Source organism: Balaenoptera acutorostrata, chromosome 8 (genome assembly GCF_949987535.1).
Source record: "Balaenoptera acutorostrata chromosome 8, mBalAcu1.1, whole genome shotgun sequence".
NCBI classification, from domain to species: Eukaryota; Metazoa; Chordata; class Mammalia; order Artiodactyla; family Balaenopteridae; genus Balaenoptera; species Balaenoptera acutorostrata.
The window spans coordinates 51,251,653-51,279,588 of NC_080071.1; the positions used below are offsets into that span (position 1 = coordinate 51,251,653).

General features: G+C 38.8%; 1 long non-coding RNA gene across 1 annotated transcript; it reads left to right on the top strand.

Annotated features, from left to right (window-relative positions):
* Positions 1 to 17: 17 nt before the first annotated feature.
* LOC114236406 (uncharacterized) lies at positions 18 to 27,936 on the top strand. The gene is made up of 2 exons (XR_003622377.2): positions 18 to 3,441; positions 27,498 to 27,936. It is a non-coding gene; the product is annotated as an uncharacterized LOC114236406 (long non-coding RNA).

The following is a 27,936-nucleotide window of genomic DNA, read 5'->3' on the forward strand; positions in this document are numbered from 1 at the left end:
TTCGTTTCTGTGCGAGGGCTTTCTCTAGTTGTGGCAAGTGGGGGCCACTCTTCATCGCGGTGCGCGGGCCTCTCACTATCGCAGGCTCTCTTGTTGCGGAGCACAGGCTGCAGACGCGCAGGCTCAGTAATTGTGGCTCACGGGCCCAGCCGCTCCGCGGCATGTGGGATCTTCCCAGACCAGGGCTTGAACCTGTGTCCCCTGCATTGGCAGGCAGATTCTCAACCCCTGCGCCACCAGGGAAGCCCAGCAACATGTTCTTAACGTTGAAAGGGGCCAAAACAGTTGCCTTAAATGAGTTAATTGTGTGTCAGCACTTAAAATAGTGCTTAGGGTGTTCTAAGTGCTATGTAAGTGTTTGTTGTTGCCGTTATTTCATGTTAATGATTTTCCCATCATCAACTAACCTGAAATATGCCCTTTGCTGACAAGGCCCCCTCCTTCCCTCCTGCAGTAGTATCTTCAAGACTCCATATAACCCAGAAATTCAGACCTTGAACTGTTGAAGGAGAGAGCTGACTAGTACCCGAGAGTGTCTTGGTTTCCTCTTTTTCTTGCCTTTCTAGGGGAGAGGCAGCCAGCAGTACTGGTTACCGCAGCACATGCAGCAACAATAGAGACGACCAGCAGTGCTGGGGGCAGAAAGGTGGCCATGGCAAAAGTGCGGGTCACAGCGAGGGCAGCAGAGCCTGCAGCACACAGCAGGGCCCTGGACCAGGGCAGGGTACTGGTGGGGCCCCGGAGGAACTCAGTGCCCAAAGGGGCATTGTAGGCACCATGTAGGTAACTTCCGGGGCACAAGGAAGTAGATGAGACATCTGGCCACATGGCCAAGGGTGGGGTGGGGTTGTAGATGCCAAGGGGTTTAACAGTTAGTGGGGCGAAGTTGCTTAAACCTTGACTGGAGATTTTGCAGGAGGGTGTTTCATATACTGCCCCCTCAGTGGTGGCGGTATGTGCATGTGTGTGTGTGACGCCCGCATGCATCTGTGCATGTGTATATGGACATCTTTTTGCATGCAACAGTGGCAATAGGAGATTCAATCCCCCAGTAAAAAGGAGTCAAACTTCATATTTAGAGTAAATAGACAAATAAGTGAACATTGCTGGGTAATCAACCTGATACACATTTTTGCCTCTACAGTGGAGTTGCATTTCATACACATACACATTTAATTTATGGGAATTCAACTAAAAGTGCTTGGCTTAGCAAACCAACAGCCTACACAACAATATAAAACAAGATAAAGGTGAGAGAAGGACAAAAATATTTATTTTAATCATGCATCCACCATGACACCAACAACCGGTGCTCCCCTGCGTGTCTAGCTCTTGTGTGATTCTCAGAGAGGAGCATCTTGCTGCTCTGTGGGATTCTAGCCCTTAAAGACATGGTTGTGTTTTTTGTTTTTTGTTTTTTTTTAATAGAACGTGCACTCTAGATGCAAGCCAGCTACCTTATTCAGAACTCAATGAAGAATACCAACTTCTCGCTCTTCTTACAAAATTAAAAAATGTTGAAAATTATATTTTTCACTTATATTAAGTAGAATCATTTGAAAGTGATATATATTACTGAGTAGAGCTGTATATACAAAATTATGCATTCCAAATTAGTTTAAGGGCATAACAAATTTAGCTGCTACGTGATTTTATTTTACATGCTGACTTTAGACCTATCCCTGCATAAAACATGGCTCCTCTATATGATTTCTGTTACATATAATGAATCAAAACAAACGTCTCATTTGTAGGTGTTGAATTAGTGTGGCACAGAGGGTGTGTCAAAATTCAATGTTTATCATTTTATTTCATACAAAACAACAATAGATCCTTAAGAGCTGGGTGGGTTGAGCATTGAAAAGTGAAGATGAAGTTTAAATGTAGCATCTAGGGAAGGAAGGGCCAAGGGATGTTGGAAAACAACCCTTTTCATATCTCAAAGGGACTGAACAGTAATGGGTAGAAATGTGGTAGAGTTGCCACAAGGACGTGAACTTGGCTATGTAAATTGCAAAACCCAAGTCTGGTTTACCTGGTCTTATGTGACAATGTGAATATTATAAACTGATTATCATATTTGAGGCATCTGTGCCCACCCCCAGCCCTACATTTTAGCCATGCTGTGTAATGGTGTGAAGAAACCATTGATCCAAAGCAATCTTGTGGCCGCCCCTCTGTGGGACTGAAAGTGCCTTTGATTCTGCCTGTTACCATCCCTGTTCTTTTTCTGGAATTATCAATTCTTCTGCGGGTTCAACCTGCCTGGATTTCTTGTTCTCTGGAGGCAGAAGAGCCTCCTGGGAGGTGAACTCAAGCTGGGGCTCAGGAGCATTGGCTCTGGGCAAGCTGGTGAGATGGCCTGACACTTGTGTTTTGAGGGGGGGTGAGAAACTTCCTGGGAGGAAAGGATCTGAGCACAGGGAATGTGACCCAGAACAAAGTCTTAGTCATCAGAGCTAAGGGAGGAAGCTGTGAATACAATGCATCAGCCCTCCAGTGGGGGTTAAACTCAATATGAACTCTTTTGGTTTTAAGTTTTTCTAGGACTTCAAATTATCTCCTTACATATAGCATGGAATTATATGGCTTTATAAAGAGTAGTTTCAAATGTATGAATGTGAAATAAGTTTATTATGCTCTAAAACTTTAACTTGTCTTATCTGTGGATAATTTAAGCCTCTTGTTATGGGGCAGAAGTATGAGGTTTTGGCTTTCCTGTTGTGTATTCTTTAGACTTTGGAATGTTAATAATGTAACTAATTTTTCAAAATAAGAAAATACTTCGGAAGATTTCCCAACACATTTCAAGAATAGTTTGGGAAGAAAGTTTGTTTTCTCAGTTTGTTCTATGTGATTTCCACACATACTTCCTAAAGCAAAATCAATATGCAATAAAATCCTGGAGCTGGTGCTGTCAGTTTCTCACTAATAAGTACATTAGATCGAATCCCCTGTCCTACTCATGTACTCTCCCTACATTCTCTTTCCAGGTACACTTTGAGAAAACCAAATGCAAAAATGTCTTGCTGCGTGATCATTTCTATCTTGCACTATCCTCTTACCTCTTGCACTTTTTTTTTTTCCTGCTTCCAGTAGAAGTTCTACAAACCTGCATGGTATCTTTTTTTTTTTTTTTTTTTTTTTTTAACTTTACAGGAAGGAAGGAGAGAAAGTCAATTTACAAGAATGATTGGCTGCTTTTCCTGATTATAGAGGAGGGAGAGCAAAAGACAGCAAGCAAGGCTCTATCCTCTGTTGTTTAATTCTTACCTCTATTTTCCCTCTTTCAGATTGGTGTCAGAGTTCACCACAGTTCCAGAGGAGGTTGACCTGACCATCAGCAGGGCTACTTAGAGGCCTGGTCCTTCTTCACAGCAAGTGGGCTTGGGCCCAACTCTGAATCCAGCCATGCAAACACTGCCCGTGAAACCCTAGCAGGTCAGTCCACTGGCTTCTCTTTTCCTTTCTTCCACAATCACACACAGAGCCTTGCTTCAAGCTTCTAGGAATTAATAAGGGAAGAGACAAACATTAGCCTACCAAGATTCTAATTAACTTTGATGTGGATTTATGTGTAAAGTTGGATGAGTCACTGATTTTTAATAAATGGGAGAGAAAAATCTTAAAGATTAATGTAATAGCTGAGAACACAGGAGGGAGAACTTTGATGCATGCTTAATTCTTTTCCCCAACCCACGTCATTTGGAGAAAAAAATATCAAAGACCTTTACAAAAGGGGGAAAGGAAAGGGGATTATGCAAATTAAAAGTTCACAGGACTAAATCATTACTCTTGTGCAAATGAGCTTCTCCTTCATGTGCTTTTCAGGAGTGTTTTAAGGCTATATTTGCTGAGGATACATTCCCGAGGATAATGAGAAATAGAGGCATGGTAAAAAAGAGACTGATTATAAATTAACTGATCTTTCTATGTGTTACAGAGTTCTATGTATTGAGTTTTCCCCCTCCTCCCACCTAGTCCAGGCAGCTGTCAGAAACCTAGACCGGTATGGCTACCTTTCCAGCTGTCCTTAGAGTGGTCTAAGCTCTTCATTGGCTTCAGGGCCATTGCTGTCCTGCCCCCTCTTTTGCCCTGATTTGGGGACTAGGGCAGAGCGAAGGTTTCTGACTGCTAACAGAAGCTTCTCACTCTTGGGTAAAATGGTTAAAACCAGCAGGTCTGTGGGCTCCTAGGCCACTCACTTTCCAATTTGACGGAATGTTCCACTGTTGAGTGTCATCAAGGTTAAATAATTTAGCCTAAAGCTCTCTTTGGCCTGATAATAGACAGCTGCAATGTATAAAGATATATTTTGAGTTGTTGTACAGATTAAGTATCCAACTTTTTCCTAAATGGTAAACTGACATGGTGAGAGATATGAAACAATGCACAAGGCCTTATTGTGTTTGATTAACTGTGGATGCTTCCGTAGCTTAGATAGCTGGTTTGAACAAAATTGTAATTTCACAGCCTTACCAAAAAAGTCATTAATCTTTTATCATTTTATAAAGTAAGAACTTAGTATATATTTACTGATAATGAGGGGAATATGTAAGTTGACATAATTTATTGAAACTTTATTTCATACTTGAGTTCTGTGGACAAATATTTATAAATAACCTCCTGGGATGTACATCTTTTCTCACCTGTCATAGTTTTGCTTAGAATAAATTCATGAGACTATATGCCACAGAGACTGCTGAGGGAAGTAACTAATAGTAGTGAAGACTTTGAAGGCTGACTTCTGGCTTTACCTCTTATTAGCTGGGTAACATTGTTTAAGTCCCTTAACAGCCCAATTTCTTCAGCTCAAAGATAGAGGTAATCCCACTCCATCCTAGAGTTCTGTATTAAATGAAATAATGTCTGCAATGTACACAGGCCAGTGTTGGGCATGTAGGAAAACACTTAATAGCAGAGCTATCATTCCTAGAAACGGAATTGCTGGGTTAAGGGTATGTATTTTAAAAATATTGATACAAATTGCTAAAGTTAATCTTAAAATTTGATTATAAAGTTGTGGGACTCATGAATGAATATATGATAGTAAGAGATAATAGGGATGCCCATTAATGTAAGAATCTGCCCCTAGTATTCACCTGTTTGTTTTGTATCTGTTCTCGCTTCTTCTGATAACAGCATTTGATTTTCCTTGGGAGAACTACATTTCCTCCATTCTCAATCCATGTAGTGCAGTGGGACTGACCCCATCCTGTGGCTTCAGCAGGGAGCAGGAGTATATGAGACAGTCCTGGGTAATCAAGACAATGTACCCGCCTGCCACAATGATTGGTTCAGTAATGGGCATATGACTTGAGCTGGCCCAATAAGAATCTACCGTAGCATATTTATTGATAGTATTGGGAAAGTGACACCATCTTTTTGCTCTGGTTGCTAAGACTGAGCTGCTGGTCGTTCCTTCTATCTGGAAAGAATCTACTGGGGATAAAGCATGAGGAAATGCAGAGCTGAGATATGTTCATGTTTGAATACTTGGGTATAGTTATGTCACGTTTTGAATTACATGAGTCAAAATATTCCCTTTATTGCTCAAATCACTTTGTGTTGGGTTCTTACTGAAAGGTGACTAAACCCAACAGATCATATTATGTCCCTCAAGGTCACATCCTGCCTGCGTAAGAAATAAGCAGAGTTTCTATCACATTAAATGTCAGAGACATTTATGTCCCAAGATATTCCTGAATGATTGTAGGTCACAAGTCAATATGAGTTATGCGATGCTTGTCTGAAGTTGTCATTGGATTAAGACCTATATTGGACAGGTTTGGGTTTCCTTCAAAAGCATGACTGCAGCTATGGATACTCGTTGATTACCTGGTAACTAGCCATGGTTCTATGAAAGTATGTATGTGTCTGTGAAGGTAAATACAGGGAATTTTTTTTAAAAATTTGAATGAGTTGTTAATATGAAAATCTGCAAACGGTATCTATTGGTGTTGATTTCGAAGACTTCTTCCCAGTAGGTTTGCATTACAAAACATAAGTATTGTCTGTATTTAACTTTTTCATTTGTCCATAGTGAATATACAAAGCTGAAATGCAGGGTCCTGTTGCGGCGTCACAGAAAGCAAAGCCAAACAGAACATAAAGACCGAACTTGGGAGAACTTTGAGCACTGGTCCAGAGCATTCGCACTTCATTCTTTGTGTCATGAGGGGTCCTTAAATATTTTGAGAAAGTTTCTAGAAGATTAATAGGGCAATGATATGCAGATGAGAGGAGAAGAAAGGAAACAGGAGGCTAGGAAAGGAATTACTGGACTCGCAGTAATTCAGGTTGAGATTTTTTTTTAAAAAGTGGGGCAGTGGGAATGGAAAGCAAACAATGGATGGGGGAGACATTGAGAAGGAGGAGAAAATAAGACTTGGCCACCTCAAGAATAAGGGACAACAGAGAGAGAAGAGTCGAAGATGAGCTTTATCATTAATTTTTTAAAAAGATAAGGTAGTTTGGGGAACTGGTTTGGTTTGGTGGAGGAGCTGTGGGTAAGGTAATTAGTTTGGTTTTATATTTATTTGTACTCTTTTTGATTTGGATTTCGGTTCTCTTAGAAGTTGAACACAGTATGTAGAGTGGGAGGTAACCACGAGGTGGCCCTGGCAGTTGAAAACTGCTCTCCCAGAGCTATATGTAAAGAGAAGTATGAAAAGTAACTTTAAGAGCAATAATCTTTATCCAAAGCCTGTGACTGTATTAACTCATCCAAAGAAAGAATTGCTCATTAGAAAGGGGGTTATTTGGTAATGAAATAAATAAAATGGTGAGCCATGAAGATAAAGTTTGGCAGTGTCCAAAAAGCATTGTTTGGAATGGTCTGAGGCCTTAGGCAGTCAGGTGTGATTGGCAGATATGACCCAGCCTGTTGATGGATGGATGTACCAGGCTATTTTAACCTTATGACACTTCGTAATTTGTTCTAATTTTATGCTCACCAAATCAACCTTCTAAATATAATTTGGCTCCGCATATGGTTTCTATGCCGGGAGAGAAATTCCTTTTGAGTAGCAGGTCCTTTTTCATTGTCTGTCATTAAGTTGATATTCTGGGTAAGAAGCACACATGTCAATCATGAGTTTCCACTGTGTTGAGTCATCATCCTCATGAATTGTGCAACCCTGAGGCACAGGCAAAACTGCGTTTCCCCATCTGTAAGGCTGAAGGCCAGTCTCTGCCTGGTGGAGAGCTACCAGGTCAAAGCCTCGCGGTAGGTAGGTAGCTGACCTTCCCCCTGGTATGTTTTGACATTTCTATGATCTCTTCGCTTCAAGCATATATACTCCCTGACCCAGAAAACACCAGGCAACAGAGAATCAACAACAAGGCCTTAAATCTGCTAGAAAATCTGTCACAGGCTGGAAGAATTAATACCTGGGACATTTTTCCACTTGGGGAATTTTAAGGCACCACCCAAATCCTATTTACTTTGTTTAGTTTTGCATGTGTGTGTGTATGGGGTGTGTGGTGTGTGTGTGTGTGTGTGTGTGTGTGTGTGTGTGTGTGTGTGTGTGAGATCATAAAAGTTACTCTTAATCATTATAGACAACAATAATGAGGAAACAAAGATGAATAAAAACAAGTTAATACCCCTTCCCAGAGGCAACCATGGTTTGCATTCTGGCATATTTCCACCTAGGCAATTTCTTTTTACTTTAAATTTATACGCAATTTAAAAACCTTCATTATTCCACTGTAGATTAGAAGTAGCAATCTAAAGAAAGGGAAGAGAAAGAAAAGTCATAAAAAGTAGATACAATTTGTTAAAGCTCATAGTGTTCTGGATCATTTCATGGGCCATAGCCATGCACAGCTCAGTAATTCCTGGGGTCAGTCCCTGTACTGTAATTGGTACAATAATAAATTTTCAGCATGATGACCTCAAATCATCATTAAATAGTTAATTTATATTCGGTATACTTTTAGTTAATAGTAGAAGATATAAAGAATACACTTCTGAACTATGTCCTTCAAGCTGGTTAATATGTATAAGGAATGAAGTAAACCCTTAGCTGTATGGAAACTTGATTATACAGAATTCTTCTTTTTCTATGGGTTCCAAATAGACAAGATGTAGCTAAAACTATTGGTTGCCTCTCTGGCATCCATTCCACCCTTCTCCCATTAGTTGGTAGCCATACTTTTGGTGGGGCTGACACAATTCTAGCGACAGAGAAAGGCTCTGTTTGGCTTAAGCTAGTCATGATAATCACATCCCCTTGCCCCAGTAACTGATTCAGGAAAGAGCCTGGAGCTGTGACCTAAACCAACAGCTCAAAGCATTTCTCTGGCCACAGTGACCATTCAGAGGTAGATGCTGACCCCAATTCATCAGTCAGGATAAAGCCATTAGCGTCTGTTCAGCGGCTGTGGAAGAGAGGCTCTCTTCTCCTGTAATCTGAGATGTACATTTGAGTCCTGGAACTGTGGCAACCACTCATTACAATGAGAAAGTCCACCTGAGGATATTTTTTAAGGCAGCAGAAGAGATGATCTATTGTACACGTGTTACACTCAGCCACACCTGAGAATACAACCAGTCCAGAATGTCACAGAACCAAGAGAGCCTGTTTTGGTGTGTGCAAAGTGGGCCTCTCAGCGGGGGCTGTGGCAACAAGATCGCTATGGAAGTTCTAGATCCATTGAAACAAGTTCCAGGCAGTAGCATGCAATCTAACAACTTGTACCATTGTGCCTGGCCACCTGCCTTCCAGATTTCTGCTCTTGTGGCCTCTATGAGTGTTCAAGGTAGTGGTTTGCTTGGACCTCTAACTCATCTTTTTTTTTCTTTTGGGCTTCAGCCTGCCCATCTGCTTCTTCCTCCACTTGGCTCTCATGGTGTGGAGGTTTCTAAGAAGATGGTGCTAAGGCCAGTAACCTGCCTGAGCATTAATTCAACCCATGGAAGAGGGCAGAACTGAGACAGAAAAAGGAAGCCAGAATCCTGAAATTCACTCTAAACCTGGGCTCGAGCAAATGATTTTCATTTATATTTAAGCTATTTTGATCTGCATATCCAATACTGTGCTTTGTTGGAGGTGAAGGTAGGCCATCAACACATAAATGTCCAGAAGTTCTGTTAAAGACATGCATCTAATGTTCCAGACACCAGTCAGGGCTGGGCTTGAGTCACAATTATGAAGAAGATAGCATACCACACAGGAACTGCTCAATAAATAAATATTGGTTGAAAATGGTTGGAGTAGTCAGAATGGGTCAGGATTCGCTAGGAGTAAAGATAGAGAGTAGAGGTCTGAAGACTCAAACTCCAGTTCGCATAAGGAGGAAAAATTGGAATTAGTGAAGAAGCCACTGAAGAGATAGGGTGAGAGGCAGCATGTTGCCCCATCATTGTGCCTAATAGAAAAAGTTTCCATTAAGAGCTGGTGATCTACAATGTCAAATGTTTCAGAGGTACCAAGATAATCAATGAACAAGATGAACTTGGTAATTTGGAAGTAATTGGCAACTTGGTGAGATGCACAGAAGCAAATACTAAGTGACTTTGAATTTTATTAGATTTGGGATAAATATGGTGTAAACAGAGTTTCCCAGAGACACTGGCCCAACAAAGTATAGCGTCATAGTGACAGACACAAAATGGATTTTCTTTGGTTCTGCTTCTATTTTCTTTGTAGAAAAATCCAGAGATTTAAAAATTCTTTACACCTTTTTGGGGAACTCCAGGGTGTTTTTTTTATGTTTATTACAAACCACTGGTTGCTAAGTGGCGTTCACCATTTTCCTACTGTCCTCCTCTGACTCTCTTGGGGGAGAGGTGATATTGGCAAGGGCACTGGGCAAAGAAGAGAAGTGACTTCTAGAAGACCAGCCAGCCACCAACCACTTTCCACAGCTTGTGGCCTTCACTCTGGGAGTTTCACTACCATCAGGGCATAGCTAATCCTCAGCCCTGGGGCTCAGAAATCTCATTTTTCCAGCACCCCAAGAGAGTGCCATTAATCTGGCTCTCAGAGTCTTGTCTCCTATGCACGAATTTGTCAAATTTTAGGAAGCATTATAACTGTCAAGAAATGAAAATGCCTGGATTGGCAGAAGATTGGTGAGCAAGGAATCCAAATATTAGGAGTGATTTGATTCAAGAAGTATCCCCCAGCTGGAACAGATTGGGGTACTGTTACCAAGAAGTTCAAAATGTTAGTGTTCAGTCAGAATTCCTTTTCCTCTAGGTAACACTTGCATAGTTATTTGTAAACATTTTCTTCCTTTGGGATCCTGTTTTTTTCCTCTGCTCATGTGGCTGATTATCTTCTATTCGTGTGGTTTTTCTTTCAAACATGAGTTTGATATACTTGATTAGGGTTCTACTCACAACCAAATACAGTTCTGCCTCCTTGAGACTGCTCTCCGCCACCTTGATTGCAGTTTTAACTGTTCACAAACATTTCCTTCATACATTTTTAAAGACAGTCTTTGAAGCTTATTCCCATAGTTGAAAATGTGTATCCAGTGACTTCAATATTTTCTAGTTTGTTCATTCATTCGTTGCTCGTCCATTTATTCACACATTCATTCCATAAATATTCAGCGTATGCCTACTCTGTGTCAGGTATTGTGGTAGATGCTGGGATAATAACGACTTGTAATAGAGTCACAGTTTGGCCCTTCTCAGCTTCTGACGATGAGTACTGGGAAAGAGTTCACTCTAGGCCCTGGGGATGGTGATAGTTCCTGCTGCTATGGGAGCCCAAACATCAATGCCTATGGGAGTGTCCACTGATGTCCATCAGTGATGGTCAGTTTTCCTTGTTGATGGCTCCACTGCCTTAGTACCTAGTATTGGACACTGCCAGAGGTGGTAGTGAGGCCTCTGGGTGTGTCCCTAAGTCTGGGCTCAAGGCAGCCAGGACTGTGAGAGCATGCATAATATACATTGAGGGTGCCAGGTTCTGATGCTGCAGAGGCTGATGGATTCAATGCTAATCACTCTGCTGTCTTGAACTTCTGTCTGTTTTAGCATTTCTCACTTTTTCCATTCTCCCCCCACCCCAGTTTTATTGAGATATAATTGACACATTGTGTGAGTTTAAGGTGTATACTGTGATGATTTGATAGATGTATATATTGTGGAGATATATAAGGTTTGTCAACACATCTTTCACCTCATATAATTACCATTTTGTTGTTGTTGTTGTGAGAACATTTAAAATCTACTCGCATAAAAACTCTCAACTACAAAATACGGTATTGTTAACTGTGGTTACCTTGCTATGCATTATTCCTCTTATAACTGGAGGTTTGTATCCTTTGACCAATATCTCCTCATTTCCATCACCCCCCAGCCCCTGAGAACCACAGTTCTACTCTCTACTTCTGTGAATTTGGCTTTATAAGATTCCACACATAAGTGAGATCATGCAGTATTTTTCTTTCTCTGTCGACTTATTTCACTTAGCATAATGCCCTCAAGGTCCATCCATGTTGTTGCAAATGGCAGGATTTCCGTCTTTTTTACAGCTGAATAATATTTCCATGTCTTGGCTATTGTGAATAATGTTGCAATAATCATGGGAGTGCAGATAGCTCTCTGAGATAGTGATTTCATTTTCTTTGGCTATGTAACCAAACGTAGGACTGGTGGATCATATGGTAGTTCTATTTTTAATTTTTTTAGGAACTGCCATACTGTTTTCCATGGTGCCTATACCAATTTACATTGCCACCAACAGTGCACAAGTGTTTTCTTTTCTCTGAGTCCTCACCAACCCTTGTATCTTGTCTTTTTGATAATAGTCTTTCTAACACATATGAAGTGATATCTCATTCTGGATTTCATTTGCATTCCCCTGTTGATTAGTGGTATTGAACATCTTTTCATGTACCTGTTGGCCAATTGGAAGTTTTCTTTGGAAAAATATCTATTCAGGTCCTTTGCCCATTTTTAATTGGATTATTATTATTATTATTATTTTGCTTTTGAGTTATATGCATTCTATAGATATTTTGGATATTAACCCCTTATCATATATACAGTTTGTAAATATTTTCTCCCATTCCATAGGTTGCCTTTTCATTTTGTTGACTGTTTCTTTTGCTGTGCAGAAGCTTTCTAGTATGATGTAGTCCCACTTGTTGATATTTGCTTTTGTTGTTTGTGCTTTTGGTGTCGTATCCAAAAAATACTTGTCAAGACTAATGTCAAGGAGTTTTTTCCCTCTATTTTCTTCTAAGGGTTTTATGTTTCAGGTTTCAGGTCTTGTGCTTAAGTCCTTAATCTATTTGAAGTTAAGTTTTGTGAAAGGAGTAAGGTAGGGGTCCAACTTCATTCTTTTGAATGTGAATATCTAGTTTTCCCAATACCATTTGTTGAAGACACTGTCCTTTGCCTATTGAGTATTCGTGACTACCTTTTCAAATATTAGTTGACTGTATGTACATGAGTTTATCTCCAGGCTCTCAATTCTGTTAGATTGGTTGATGTATCTGTTTTTATGCCAGTACCATATGGTTCTGATTACTATAGCTTTGTAATATAGTTTGAAATCAGGAAATGTAATGCCTCTAAGTTTGTTCTTCTTTCTCAATATTGCTTTGACTATTCAGGGTCTTTTGTGATATCATACAAATTTTAGGATTTTTTTTCTATTTCTGTAAAAAATGCCTTTGAAATTCTGATAGGATTGCAGTGAATCTGTAGATTTCTTTGGGTAGTATGGACATTTTAACAATGTTAACTCTTCTAATCCATGGACATGGATATCTTTCCATTTATTTGTGTCTTCTTCAATTTCTTTCTTATAGTTTTTGGTGTGTAGATCTTTTACTTCCTTAGTTAAATTTATTCCTAAGTATTTTATTGTTTTTGGTGCTGTTGTGAATGAAATTTATTTATTTATTTATTTTTCAGGTAGTTTATTGTTAGTGTATAAAAATAAAACTGATTGTTGTATGTTGATTTTGTATCTTGAAACTTTACTGAATTCATTTATTAGTTCTAACAGCTTTTTGGTGGTATCTTTAGTATTTTCTATATACAGTATTATGTCATCAGCAAGCACACAATTTTACTTTTTTCCTTTCTGATTTGGTTGCCTTTTATTTCTTTTTCTTGCTTAATTGCTCTGGCTATGACTTCCAGTACTATGTTGAATAGGAGTGGTGGTAGTGTACACTCTTGTCATGTTCCTGATCTTAGAAGGGAAGCTTTCAACCATTCACCACTGAGTATGATGTTAGTTGTGCTTGTCATATGTGGCCTCTATTATGTTGAGGTATGTTACTTTTATACATACTTTGTTGAGTTTTTTTTATTAGGAAAGGGTATTGAATTTTGTTGAATACTTTTTTTGTATCTATTGAAATGTTCATGATTTTTATCTTTCATTTTATAAATGTGATATACCACATTTATTGGTTTACATATGTTGAACCATTCTTACATCCCAGGAATGAATCCCACTTGACCTGGTGTATGATAATTTTAATGGGTTATTGAATTAGGTTTGCTAATATTTTGTTGATAATTTTGGCTTCTATATTTATCAGGGATATTGGCCTGTACTTTTCTTTTCCTTTCATTTTCTTATCTGGCTTTAGTATTAGGGTAATGCTGGCCTATAAAATGAGTTTGCAAGCATTCCCTCCTCTTCATTTTTTGGGAAGAGTTTGATAAAGATTGGTATTAATTCTTCTTTAAATGTTTGGTGGAATTCATTCATAAAGCCATTTGGTCCTGGGCTTTCCTTTCTTGGGAGGTTTTTGATTACTGATTCAATCTCCTTGCTCATTATTGGTCTGCTCAGAGTTCCTGTTTCTTCATGATTCAGTCTTGGTAGGTTGGATGTTTCTAGGTATTGATCCATTTCTTCTAGCTTGTCCAATTTTTTGGTGTTTACTTAACTTATTCATAGTAGTCTCACAATACTTTGTATTTCTGTGCTATCAGTTTTAAGGTCTCCTCTTTCATTTATAATATTGTTGTTTTGAGTCTCCTTTTTTTCTTGGTTACTCTAGCTAAAGTTTTGTTAATTTTGTTTATCTTTTCAAAAAATCAACTTTTAGTTTTGTTGATTTTTTCTATTTGTTTTCTATTTTCTATTTCATTTATTTCTGCTCTGATATTTGTTATCTCCTTTCTTTTGCTAATTTTGCACTTACTTTGTTCTTCTTTTTCTAGTTCCTTAAGGTGTAAAGTTAGGTTGTTTATTTGAGATCTTTCTTTTTTTGTTTAATGTAGGCATTTATTGCTATAATCTTCCTACCTAAACCTGCTTTTGCTGTGTCCTATAAGTTTTGATATATTATGTTTCCATTTTCATTTGTTTCAAGATATTTTTCATTTCCCCTTTGATTTCTTCTTTGACCCATTCGTTGTTTAAGAGTGTGTTGTTTAATTTCCACATATTTGTGAAATTTTTCAGTGTTTCTTTTATTATTGATTTTTACTTTGATACCATTGTGGTCAGAAAATGTATTCATATGATGTTAATCTTTTTTTTTTTTTTAATTTTTTATAGCTACTTTATTTATTTATTTCTTTATTTTTGGCTGTGTTGGGTCTTCGGTTCGTGCGAGGGCTTTCTCTGGTTACGGCAAGTGGGGGCCACTCTTCATCGCGGTGCAGGGACCGCTCTTCATCGCGGTGCGCGGGCCTCTCACTATCGCGGCCCCTCCCGTTGCGGGGCACAGGCTCCAGACGCGCAGGCTCAGTAGTTGTGGCTCACGGGCCCAGCTGCTCCGTGGCATGTGGGATCTTCCCAGACCAGGGCTCGAACCCGTGTCCCCTGCATTAGCAGGCAGATTCTCAACCACTGCGCCACCAGGGAAGCCCCTGATGTTAATCTTTTTAAGTTTGCTAAGGTTTGTTTTGTGATCTGTCCTGGAGAATGTTCAGTGTGTGCTTGAGAAGAATGTGTATTCTGCTGCTGTTGGATGGAATGTTCTGTATATGTCTGTTAGGTTCATTTGGTTTAAAGTATAGTTCAAGTCCAATGTTTCTTATTGATTTTCTGTCTGGATGATGTATCCATTGTTGAAAGTGAGGTATTGGAGTCCACTACTCTTATTGTATTGTTTTCCATTATTCCCTTCAGATATTTTACATATTTGCTTAATATATTTAGGTAATCTGATATTGGTTGCATATATTTATATAATTTATTATCATAAATTTTTGGTAAATTAACCCATTTCTCATTATATAATGACCTTCTTTTCTGTTGTTACAGTTTTTGACTTAAAGTCTATTTTATCTGATATGAGTATAGCTTTTGCTATACTTGCTCTCTTTTGCTTTCTATTTGCATGGAAAATCTTTTTCCATCCCTTCACTTTGAGCCTATGTGTGTCCTCAAAGCTGAAGTGCTGAAATGAGTCTCTTGTGGGCAGCAGATAGTTTGGTGTTTTTTTGTTTGTTTGTTTGTTTTGTTTGTTTTTTAATCCATTCAGCCACTCTACGCCTTCTGATTAAAGAATTTAATTTAGTTTACATTTAAAGTAATTACTGATAGGTAAGGACTTGCTAATGACACCTTGTTAATTTTTTTCTGACTGGTTTTTAATTATTTTGTTCCTTTCTTCCTCTCCTGCTGTCTTCCAATGTGAATTGATAATTTTCCATAGTGGTATACTTTGATTCCCTTTTCTTTATCTTGTTCATATCGACTATAGGTTTTTGTTTTGCAGTTACCCTGAGGTTTACATGAAACATCTTACAGGTATAACAATCTATTTAAAGCTGATTGCAACCTCAACTGTATTAAAAAATTCTACCCTTTTACTCCCTCCTCACCTTTTATGTTTTTTTTTTTACCTTTTATGTTTTTGATGTCACAATTTACATGTTCTTCTATTGTGTACCCATTGAGAAATTATTGTAGCTAAAGCTATTTTTAATATTTCTGTCCTTTTACCTTCATACTAGAGTTAAGTGATTAACATACCACCATATTACAGTATTGAAGTATTCTGAATTTGCTATGTACTTACCATTACCAGCGTGTTTTATATGTTCATATGTTTTCATGTTACTAATTAGCATCCTTTCATTACAACTTACAGAACTCCTTTCAACATTTCTTTTAAGGTAGGTCTAGTGTGATGAACTCCCTCAGCTTTTGTTTGGGAGTCTTTATCTCTCGTTCTGAAGGACAATGTTTGCTGGGAAAAGTGTTTTTGGTTGGAATTTTTTTTTCTTTTAGCACTTTGAATATATCATTTCACTCTCTTCTGACCTGTAAGGTTTCTGCTGAGAAATTTGCTCATAAACTTATAGGGGTTCTCTGGTAAGTAACAAGCTTCTTTTCTCTTGCTGCTTTCAAGGTTCTCTCTTTGTCTTTTATTTTAGACAGTTTTATTATAATGTTTCTTGGAGGAAATCATTTTGGGTTTAAATTTATGAGCTTCATGAACTTGTATGTCCAAATCTCTCCCCAGTTTTGCAAAGTTCTCAGCCATTATTTCTTTAAGTATCTTTCTGTCCCTTTCTCTCTCTCTTCTCCCACTGGCATGCCAGTAATGCACAGATTGTTTCTCTTTATGTGTTCCATAGATCCCATAGACTCTCTTCATTCCTTTTCATTCTTTTTCCTCTTTCCTCCTCTGACTGGATAATTTCAAATGGATAATTGTTAAATTGTTTATCTCTGTTCATTTATAGCTCTCTGAACATCTTTACAGCAATTATTTTGAATCTTTTATCAGGAAATTAATATATCTCCATTTCTGGGGGGTCAGTTACTGTAAGTTAACTGTGTTCCTGTGGTGGTGTCATGTTTCCCTAATTCGTCATGATCCCTGTAGGCTTGCATAGGTATCTGCACATTTGAAGAAGCAGTCACCTCTTTCAGATGTTATAGACTAACTTTGGTATGGAAAGTACTTCACCTCTGGGTGGGTGCATGTTGTAGCATGCTGCAAACTGGGGTCTAGTGATATAAGTCACCAAATGTGGGGGCTTGTGGTGATTCTGGTTCTGGGGGAGGTATAATGTCTTGTTGGCTTAGGCTGCTGAGGTCCATGGCATTGACAACTGTGTGGTCCTTGGCAAGCACTGAAGGAGTTCTGCAGTGGCTGTAAGGCCTGTTGGGGTCTTTAGCAGGGCCTCCAGTTACCAGAACAGGGCATCAGTGGTGGTCAGCACTGGTGGTGTGCATACACTTGACCATGGAGGCTGACTTCAGGTGCCTGTATAGTGGCAGGGGCTGGATGCAGACATATACATAGTGGTTGTGGCCAGGGCCAGCAGTAAGTGCTGGGGCCAACTGTGGGCATGCTAGTAGCTGTGGAGGCCCTGGCTGCCTCATATGCACTTGTATGACTGTAGGTATCCCCACAGGTATGCATACGGTAGTGAAGGCCAGTGATGGGAGTTGGGCCAGGGGCAAACAGGAGTACAGCCGGAGGGGTTAGCTACAGGTGAGCCAGCAGCGCAGGCCAGTGACAGGAGACTGTGTCAGGTCTGGGCCCACAATCAGCTTTGGGGACCCTGGCTGTCAATGTGTACTCCTGTGGCTTCGGGGTCTCCCTATGGGCATGTACATGGCACTGGAGACTGGTGACAGGAACTGGGCCAGGGTTTTGCAGGTGCACAGCTGGAGGGGGTAGTCCTCAAAGCACATATAGTTCTGGGGACCAGCTGCTGGCATCTAGGCTGGTATCTCACACTCACACAGTAGCAGAGGCCAGCGCTGGCTACCAGTATGGATCCCAGCTTTGTTGGGGAAAGGGGAGGGAAGGGTTGGAGAGAAAGCAAGGAGAGAGCTGGTGTCTGCAAATGGAAAAATCTTCGGGGGGAAACCTCAGTGGTGAGATCTGTAGGGGGCCTGAGGCAGCTGTGTTGCCTTGGTTTCTTCAGCAGTGAAAGCTGTTGGGGTCCTCTGCAGAACCAGTCACTGAGAATCTGCTCTGCATGGCTCCCCCCACTTCATGGTTCCCCCGCTTCATGGTTCCCACTGCATGTCTGATCCTGTTAGCCTCTGCTCTTCTTCCTTGTTTCTAGCCATCTCTAGATGTCTCAGCTTTGTTAGTCTCTAGATAGGGCGAGACTGAAGAGGGTCTTTCATGAAGCATCCTGAAAGTCTGGGGAAGTTGGTCACTTACCTTGTTCCCGCTTTCCTGGTGAGGGGCACTCTTTTGAGCCAGAGAGTTCCCTCTTGGTACTGTGCAATGTCAGCCTGGAGGATAGGATGATGTAGGGAAAATGAAGCTATTTTTTCTTCCTTTTGTGTGTGTATGGTTATTCTCAGAAGGAATTTTGTTCCACTGTGTTGCTGAAGTTTCTTAAGTGGACTTCTAAGCTCTCCCAGAGCTAATTTTGTTCGTGGATAGCTGTCTAATTGTTGATTTTTGTTGCGGGTGGAAGCTGGGGTCTCCTACCCAACTGTGATGGTGACATCACCTGCTTTCTCACTCTTTTATTGTAGCCCTTTTTTCTGGGACTCACCACCCTCACTCCTACCACTAAATTGTGCATCTTGACTCTCCCCTTAGAATGAGTTTTTCTGAGGAAATTCCTTTTTTTTTTTCCTGCTGCAGATAGACTCTTTTTTTTTTATTAAAGATTTGTTATTTACTTATTTATTTAAATTTCATTTATTTATTTATTTTTGGCTGTATCGGGTCTTCGTTGATGCGCGTGGGCTTTCTCTAGTTGCGGTGAGCAGGGGCTACTCTCCGTTGCAGTGCACGGGTTTCTCATTGCGGTGGCTTCTCTTGTTGCGGAGCATGGGCTCTAGGCACGTGGGCTTCAGTAGTTGTGGCACGTGGGCTCAGTAGTTGTGGCTCGCGGGCTTAGCTGCTCCGCGGCATGTGGGATCTTTCCGGACCAGGGCTCAAACCCGTGTCCCCTGCATTGGCAGGCGGATTCCCAACCACTGCGCCACCAGGGAAGTCCTGCAGATAGACTCTTGATTTGCCTGCTTCACCATTCCTAAATCCCCCAGTAAGCAAACCTTAGGGTAAATTGATACACTTCTAACAGATTATGTACCTATAATAGATTCATTAAACTCTATCATACACACACACACACACACACACACACACACAGAACAGTAATCCAGGGCCTAGTGAAGGAACTTGCACAGTAAGAAGGAAGGACTGGACAAGGGAATAAAAAGGGGAGGGAAATGAAAGGGGAGGAAAACAAAAGAGGAGGAATGGAATAAATAATTAGTTCTGGTGCAGAATTCAAGAAATTGAGTACATAATAAATCCTTAATAATTTAAGAGAAGAGGAATGGATGGAAGTAAGTAACAGTTTTAGAGATTCTGATACATTTTTTAGAGAGTGTATGTTATATAATCTAGAATGTATAAAAAGAAACACATTATGATGGCCAAGATACAATGTAACTAGAATATGTAGCATGATATTTAAGGCAAAATCCTCAAATACATTTACACATTCACTTCATCTCTCCAGGGGTAGAGATGTCATTTCTTAGGAAATTTCAGGTGACGAGGTTGTGCCAAATTCACGGGAACCATCTGTGAAATTAGTGGGAGAAAAGTAGCGGTAGAGAAGTTGCTTATCCGCAATGTAAGCAGGCTGCAGCATCAGCTGGAAACCTCGGTTCTGTGATGGGCTTTTCACATCGCTGAGAGGCAGAGCCCCATGCTGTGAGAGGCTGAGGCCCCTGCTGGGACATGCCGTCTGCACATTTGCTGGGTTTCTTGTGTTGCTGGGCTCTTTGTGTTTTGTGGTGCAAGTCAGAAGCAGCGGAATATGTGAACCGGGGACAGGTATATTAAAGATCTCCTGTAGCTTTTGGTTGCATGTATTTCAACTACTTAGAAACAGTAGCTCCAGGTTCATACCTTCTGTCCTTTATGTGTTTAGTCAGTTACAAAGCATGTCTTCGCTTTGTAAAATGAGAGCCGGAGGGCTGATTTTTACGTTCAGAAAAAAGGGATGTGTCAGACTCATTGTTATGAGGAGTCTTATACGTGTGATACAGTGTCCTGTGGCTGCAGAGGTCCAGGCCGTTTCTTCCGGAGCTGAAATCTTTAATATAAGTTTAACTGCATGTCTCTAAGCAAAGACCTTCTTGTCCAGCTATAGAGACAAAAAAGTTTGCAGAGAAAATGATGTGTGTGGACTGCTCTCACTACGTCCTTCCTCTGCCTCAGGACCTTGATCCAGATAAAGTTAGATGAGGGTGACCAAGGTAGAAGACAGTAATGATCTGATAACAATGGAATCATGCGCTACATGGATTTCCAAAATAATTTTTTAAAGTATTATATTAGTCATGTTGTCTCTTTCAGTTGCATGGAATAAAAGTTAAACTTGAACTGTCTTAAAAAAACTAAATGTACTGACTCCAAGGTACACGATCAGGCAAGGCTGGATCCTGGTGTACAAGGATTGTTCTCAGGAGCCTGACTCATTCCATCCCTTGGTTTGTCTTTTTCTTGGTGTTGGCTTTGCTCTTAGACTCTTTCCAAACAACTGAAGCTTTACGTTCTATCACCTCAGCAACCCCAGCAGACTGTCTCTCTTTCCTTATACAGGCAGAAACAGTTCTCCAGCTGATGCTCATTGGTCCAGGTCAGGTCATCTATCCATTCCTGAACCCAACATTTACTCTGATGGATAGAACCTGGGCCGTGTGCCCACTCTTTCCCCTCAGTCAGATTAGGCTCAACGCCACCCACACCAATGATCTAAGAGTAAGAGAGGGATGGCTCTGCAAACTGTATGAAAGAAAAAAAACCCAGATAACTTAAACAAATGGAAAGATATTCGTTGCTCTTGGATGGAATGGCTTAACCTCATAGAAATGTCAACTCTCTCAAGTTAGTATATAAGTTTAAGGCAAAACCAATAAAGATACCACTGAACTTTTCCCCTAGAGCTAGACAAATTGAATCTAAAGATGATTTGAAAAATAAACAATCAAGAACAACTAGGCAAACCCTAAAATGAAAGGCAATGAAAGAAATTATATTTTAATACCCCATTAAACTTTCCAATATTACCTATTATAAACGATACAGGAAAGTATATTTTCTACATGTTTTCTTGTGCAAATGTGCAAGATTTTTCTTTAAGGTAGCTCCTTAGAAGGGAAGTTAGTAGGTTTAGGGTATGTATATTTACCAAATTAGTTCTTAAAAAAATTTTTTTTTTAGTTCAAAAGGTTTAGGGACTTCCCTGGTGGCGCAGTGGTTAAGAATCCGCCTGCCAATGCAAGGGACACGGGTTCGAGCCCTGGTCCGGGAAGATCCCACATGCCACGGAGCAACTAAGCCTGTGAGCCACAACTACTGAGCCTGTGCTCTAGAGCCCACGAGCCACAGCTACTGAAGCCCACGTGCCTAGAGCCCCTGCTCCACAACAAGAGAAGCCACCACAACAAGAAGCCCGCGCACCTCAACAAAGAGTAGCCCCCTCTTGCTGCAACTAGAGAAAGCCCACGCACAGCAACAAAGACCCAACACAGCCAAAGATAAATGAATTAATTAAAAAAAATTTTTTTTAAGTTTTAAAAGATTAACTATAGTGTGACATACATATTTCTGTATAAATGTTTTACAATTATAATTTATATCATTATTGGAAATACTGAGACTAATAGGACCCACCCCATAATTGAGAGTTGAGTTTCCTCAGTAATTAGTATCGGGCTTCCCTGGTGATACAGTGGATAAGAATCTGCCTGCCAATGCAGGGGACATGGATTCGAGCCCTGGTCCAGGGAGATCCCACATGCCGCGGAGCAACTAAGCCCATGCACCACAACTACTGAAGCCTGCGCACCTAGAGCCCGTGCTCTGCAACAAGAGAAGCCACTGCAATGAGAAGCCCGCGCACCACAATGAAGAGTAGCCCCTGTTCACTGCAACTAGAGAAAGCCTGTATGCAGCAATGAAGACCCAACACAGCCAAAAAAGAAAAAGAAAAAAACACATTTAATATCATAATTATATTAGAGAAAAACCTAAAACTAACAGGCATCGTGATGGTGTTAACTGAATTTCCAATCTCTCTTCAGCAGGGAAGTCACATAACTCTTGGCTGGCCCCTTGTCTTCTTCAGTCATCTTAGTTCTTTGTGGCCCCTGATTTTCATTTTGGTTCTCCTCCCATCCCTTTTGAATTGATTAATCCCTTGTATCAATGCCTTTATTACTTAAAAGAGTTTTCAGACTCTGAGTTTTTAAAAATTCACACTTGACTGAGTTTTCTGTTTCAGGCATCTAGCACAACACTTGACAAATAGAAGACCTTCTGTTCAACTGAAGTCTTTGTCAATTATAGTTTACAGCTCTAACTATCCCTGACCTTATTTGCATAGCTCCATGCAAAGTTCCATACTGGAACTTCCAATGCATATTTGGAAATAGTATTGCCAGATGGTTCCAACAAGAATACTAAGATCAATTGAGGAAAAAAATAAATTGACCACAAACCCAAATTACACATGCCATCAGGAGCAGTTTGTTGCTGACAATCCATATTACCTCTTATGCTTTATATTAGATAGTTTTTAATCAAATGTTTATTTTTCAAAAACACACTTTGTTTTCAAACAAGTGGATGATATAGCCCAAGAAGGCAAACTCCTTTTTTTTTTTTTTTTGAGCCAACACTTAATCTGCTGTGTTAATTGGTCCATATATTAATCATGACCACTGCTGATCTTGTAAAGGAACTTCTCTGTAGTGCACTCCAGAACTTTTTGTTTTTCTGAGAATTATGCAAACTGGAGTAGCATTTTACAGCTGAATTTATATTTACCAGTGAATCTTAATGTTCACATATCTTTATATGTCTATTAGTTATCCATTACTGTGTAACAAATTACTCCAAACCTTAGTGGCTTTAAATGGCCACTAATTTATTTTATTATCACTCATAGTATTTATTGTTTTTGCCAGTCAGGAATTCATGAGTGTCTAGGCTTGGTGGTTCTGGCTCAGGGTTTCTAATGAGGTTGAGTCAGTTGTTAACTGGGGCAGCAGCCATTTGAAGCCCTAACTGGGGCTGGAAGATGCACTTCCAAGGTGGCTCACTCACATGATTGGCAAGTTGGTGCTGGCTGTTGGCTTCTTGCCATGTGAGCATCCCCAAGAAACTGCCTGAGTAATGGTCTGCAGAATCATGACCCCTGTGGCAAGCATACTAGAGTCTCTGTGTAGAATTTTCAAAATATCACTCTTATTCTGGGATTCTGATTATTTACACTGATAAGGATGGTGTGGGAACAATTTAGAACTAATAGTGTACATAATAGGAAGAATTACATCCATGTCATGATTTTCTGAACTCAAAGTCAATGGCATTCTGTCTGCCAAATTTAGGGTGTTATGTCAAGGTCATTTTCAGGACAATCCAGTGAGGTGGGTATTATTATCACTTAAAATTTACACATCAGAAAACTGAGAAAGCAACTGCTCAGATAATTGCCCCATGGAGCTAAAATTTGAATTTAGGCATTGGACTCTGAAACCTGTGTTACTAAAAATCAAGCTATACTGTCTCCTCTTTGGCTCTTTTTTTTTTTTCTTCTTACAAAATTAAAACTTCATTTTATTATGAGAATTTGAATATACAATAAAGTAGACAAAATATTTCTTGAACATACATGTACTCAGTACCCAACTCCACTGACTATCAACTTATAGCCATTCATGGCTCATCTACATCTCTCTCTCCCTTATTTATTTTTAAGGAAATTTCAGATATCATGTCATTTCATCCATAAATATTTCAGTATGACTCTCTAAAAGAAAAGGGCTTTTTAAAACATAAACATTATCAGATGAAAAAAAGTAACACTAATTCCTTATTATCAAATATTCAGTCAATGTTCAAATTTCCAATTGTTTCATAAATGTCATTCCTTTTTAAAAAATATTTTCATTTGAGTCATCATTTGAATAATGTCCACACATAGTGATTGGTTGACATGTCTTTTAATTTTATTTTTATTTATATATTCCTCTCCATCTTTTTATTTTTTCTTTTTATCACTGATGAACATGTATTTCCAAGACTTGACTATTATAAACAAAGCTGAAATAAATGTCCTTATATTTATTTTTCTGGAAACTGATGTTTCATGTTTTCATCTATTTTTATTGGCATATTTAATTTTTTCAAACTGATTTTTAAGAGTTCTCTGAATGTTAAAGAAATTAACTTATTTTCTAATATGTATATTATATATTTTTCCAGCTTGTTTGTATTTTGACATCTTTTATGGTGTTTTAAAGTTTAAAATTTGTGTGTTGTCAAATTTATCAAGTGTCTGGATGTCTCTCTCTCTCTCTCACTCTCTCTCTCTCTCCTGTGATGGTACCAACCATTTATAATTGATTTCAAGATTTTATAATTTATTAGATGTTACAAAATGGTAATATTCTGTAATTACTTCATCCCTTCTTTATTTACTAGCTAGCTGCAATACTTGTATAAAGAGAAACACCCTTCATCTACTATTTGGTTACCCAATGATTCAGTTTATATAAGAAAGAGAGAAAATAAGAAAAATCTCAAACAATCTAACCTTACACCTAAAAGAACTAGAAAAAGAAGAATAAAAAAAGCCCAAGTTACTAGAAGGAAATAATAAAGATCAGAGTGGAAATAAATGATATAGAGACCAAAAAAAAAGAAAGAAAGAAAGAAAAAAAAGAAAAGATCAACAGCTGAAACTAACAGGTGGTTCTTTAAAAAGATAAACAGAATTGGTAAGCCTTTAGCCAGACTCATGAAGAAAAAAGAGGACTCAAGTAAATAAAATCAGAAATGAAAAAAAAAAAAAGCAATCAGAGAGAGAAATTAAGAAAACAATACCATTTACAGTTCTATCAAAAAGAATAAAACACCTAGGAATAAATTTAACCAAGGAAGTAAAAGGCCTGTACTCTAAATCTATAAGGCATTGATGAAAGAAATTGAAGATGACACAAACAAATGGAAAGATATACTGTGCTCATAGGTTGGAAATTAATATTGTTAAAATGTATTATCCAAAACAATCTACAGTTTCAATGGAATTTCTAACAAAATACCAATGGCATTTTTCACAGAACTAGAACAAATAATCCTAAAGTTTGTGTGGAACCCAGAAAGACCCCAAGTAGCCAGAACAATCTTGAGAAAGAGAAACAAAGTTGGAGATATCACACTCCCTGATTTTAAGTTATATTACAAAGCTATAGTAATCAAAAAGTACGGCACTGACACAGGAACAGACACATAGATCAATGGAACAGAATGGAGAGCCCAGAAATTAACCCATGCTTAACTGGTCAATTAATCAAAGGAGGCAAGAATATACAGTGGGGGAAAAGACAGTCTCTTCTATAAATGGTGTTGGGAAAACTGGGTAGCTACATGCAAAAGAATGAAACTGGACCCCTTTCTCACACCATATACAAAAATAAAGTCAAAATAAAGACTTAAATATAAAACTTGAAACCATAAAATTACTAGACAAAAGCATGCAGTACACTCTTTGACATTGCAGCAATATTTTTTTTCAATCTGTAAGGTAAGGGCAACAAAAGCAATAGTAAACAAATGCACAAAAAGAAAAAAAAACCCCACCAAACTAAAAAGCTTTTACACAATGAAGGAAATCATCAATACAACAAAAAGGCAACCTACTGAAAGGAAGAAGATATTTGCAAATTGTATGTCTGATAAAGGGTCAATATCCAAAATATATAAAGAACTCTCACAAATCAATATCAAAAAAACAAACAATTTGGTTAAAAAATAAGCAGAAAACCTGAATAAACTTTTTCCAAGGAATACATACAGATGGAAAAAAAGACACATGAAAAATTGCTCAAATCACTAATCAACAGGGAAATGCAAATCAAAACCACAATTAGATATCACTTTGGACCTCTCAGAATGGCTGTTATCAAAAAGACAACAAATAACAAGTGTTGGTGAAGATGTGGAGAAAAGGAAGCCCTCCTATCAGTTGGTAGGAATGTAAATTGGTACAGCCACTATGAAAAAAATTGAAAATAGAACTACCATATGATCCAGCAATTCCACTTCTGGAAAAAAAAACAATAATTCAAAAACATATATGTACCCCAATGTTCATGGCAGCATTATTCACCATAGTCAAGATATAGAAGCAACCTTAGTGTCCACTGATAGACGAATGAATACAGAAGATGTGGTATATTTTATTTACACAATGGAATATTATTCAGCCATAAAAATTATGAAATCTTGCCATTTGCGACTAAATGGATGGACCTAGCGGGTATTATGCAAAGTGAAATAAGTCAGACAGAAGAAGACAAATACAGTATGATTTCACTTATATGTGGAATCTAAAAAACAACCAACCAACCAAATAAAACAGAAGCAGACCCGTAGATACAGAGAACAAACTGGCAGTTGCCAGAAGAAAGGGAGGTGGGGGGGTTGGGTGAAAAAGGTGAAGAAGACTGAGAGCTACAAAATATATAGCTCCAGTTATAAAATAAATGTCGAAAAGATATAATGTACAGCATAAGGAATATTGTCAATAATATTGTAATAACTTTGTATGGAGACAGAGCGTTACTAGACTTATCATGGTGATCAATTAGTAATGTATATAAATGTTGAATCACGATGTTGTACAACTGAAACTAATATAATATTGTGTGTAAACTACAATAAAAAGTAGACTAAAAATATTGTAATAGATAAAGCAAAAAAAAAAAAAAAAAAAAAAAAAGAAGAGAGGGAGGAGAAATGCTAGATTATTTCTATTTATTTTCCAGCTTTCAAAATAATGATATATATCTACAAGATGACCAACTGGATTTTTAAATCATTATTATTAAAACAAGGATTTAAACAAATTGATACGTTTCAATCTATTAAAGATATTATTCTTAACATGCTTAAATTATCCCATCTCTGGCCAATGAGAACCTCTTTAAGTTGGCTCCAGAATCCTTCTGATATAACTCTAGCAGTTTTTAAGAGTTTTTTTCCTTCCCCCTATGAATATGAGAAAATATACTAGACTTATCTTGTGGATCTTCTGCCCCAGTCTTGGACTCAGGTATTTTTTCCAAGGGTCTTACACAGAGATGCAGCAGGATATTTTAAACTTTTGAGTGAAAAACAGCAAAAATCAACATCTGTTGGATAGGATGTGAACTACCAGCACAAGGTAGATTCCATTTTCAACATTATGTAATGCTATAATATTTTCAGTGATGGCATATATTTGCAGTCCTAGGTTTTTGGTGGTTGCTGGAATAAAAAGCAGTGCCTCTGAAAATCAGTGTGGAACAGGAAAAGAGAGTGGTGTGTCTAATCTGATTCCAAGGTTTGAGAGGCTGTGCAGACCCCAACAGGTGCATTTATCCTACTAGTAATTGTCACTGTTAAAGAATGAGATAAATTCTTTTTTCAATTTATGTGTATTACTTTTTTTTCAAATGACTACTAAGTTGTTAGGAAAGAAATACTTAAATTCTTTGGACCTAACTACTTAATAAATGAAACTATTGAATTTTTAAACTTTCTTTTTTTTAATCTAGGGCTACCAAGAAAATACTACTGAGACATCAAGACACTGTGAATGGGGAATGTTTGGGAGCCTCTGGATTAAACTGTCCTTGCTTTTGTCTGTATGTGGCTAAGAGTTCTCTTGTGGGTCATTGCTACCATTTTAAAATTTACTTCTGGGGCTTCCCTGGTGGCGCAGTGGTTGAGAATCTGCCTGCCAATGCAGGGGACACGGGTTCGAGCCCTGGTCTGGGAAGATCCCACATGCCGTGGAGCAACTGGGCCCGTGAGCCACAACTACTGAGCCTGCGCGTCTGGAGCCTGTGCCCTGCAACAAGAGAGGCCACGACAGTGAAAGACCCGTGCACCGCGATGAAGAGTGGCCCCCGCTCACCACAACTAGAGAAAGCCTTCGCACAGAAACGAAGACCCAACACAGCCAAAAATAAATAAATAAATTTATAAAATTTA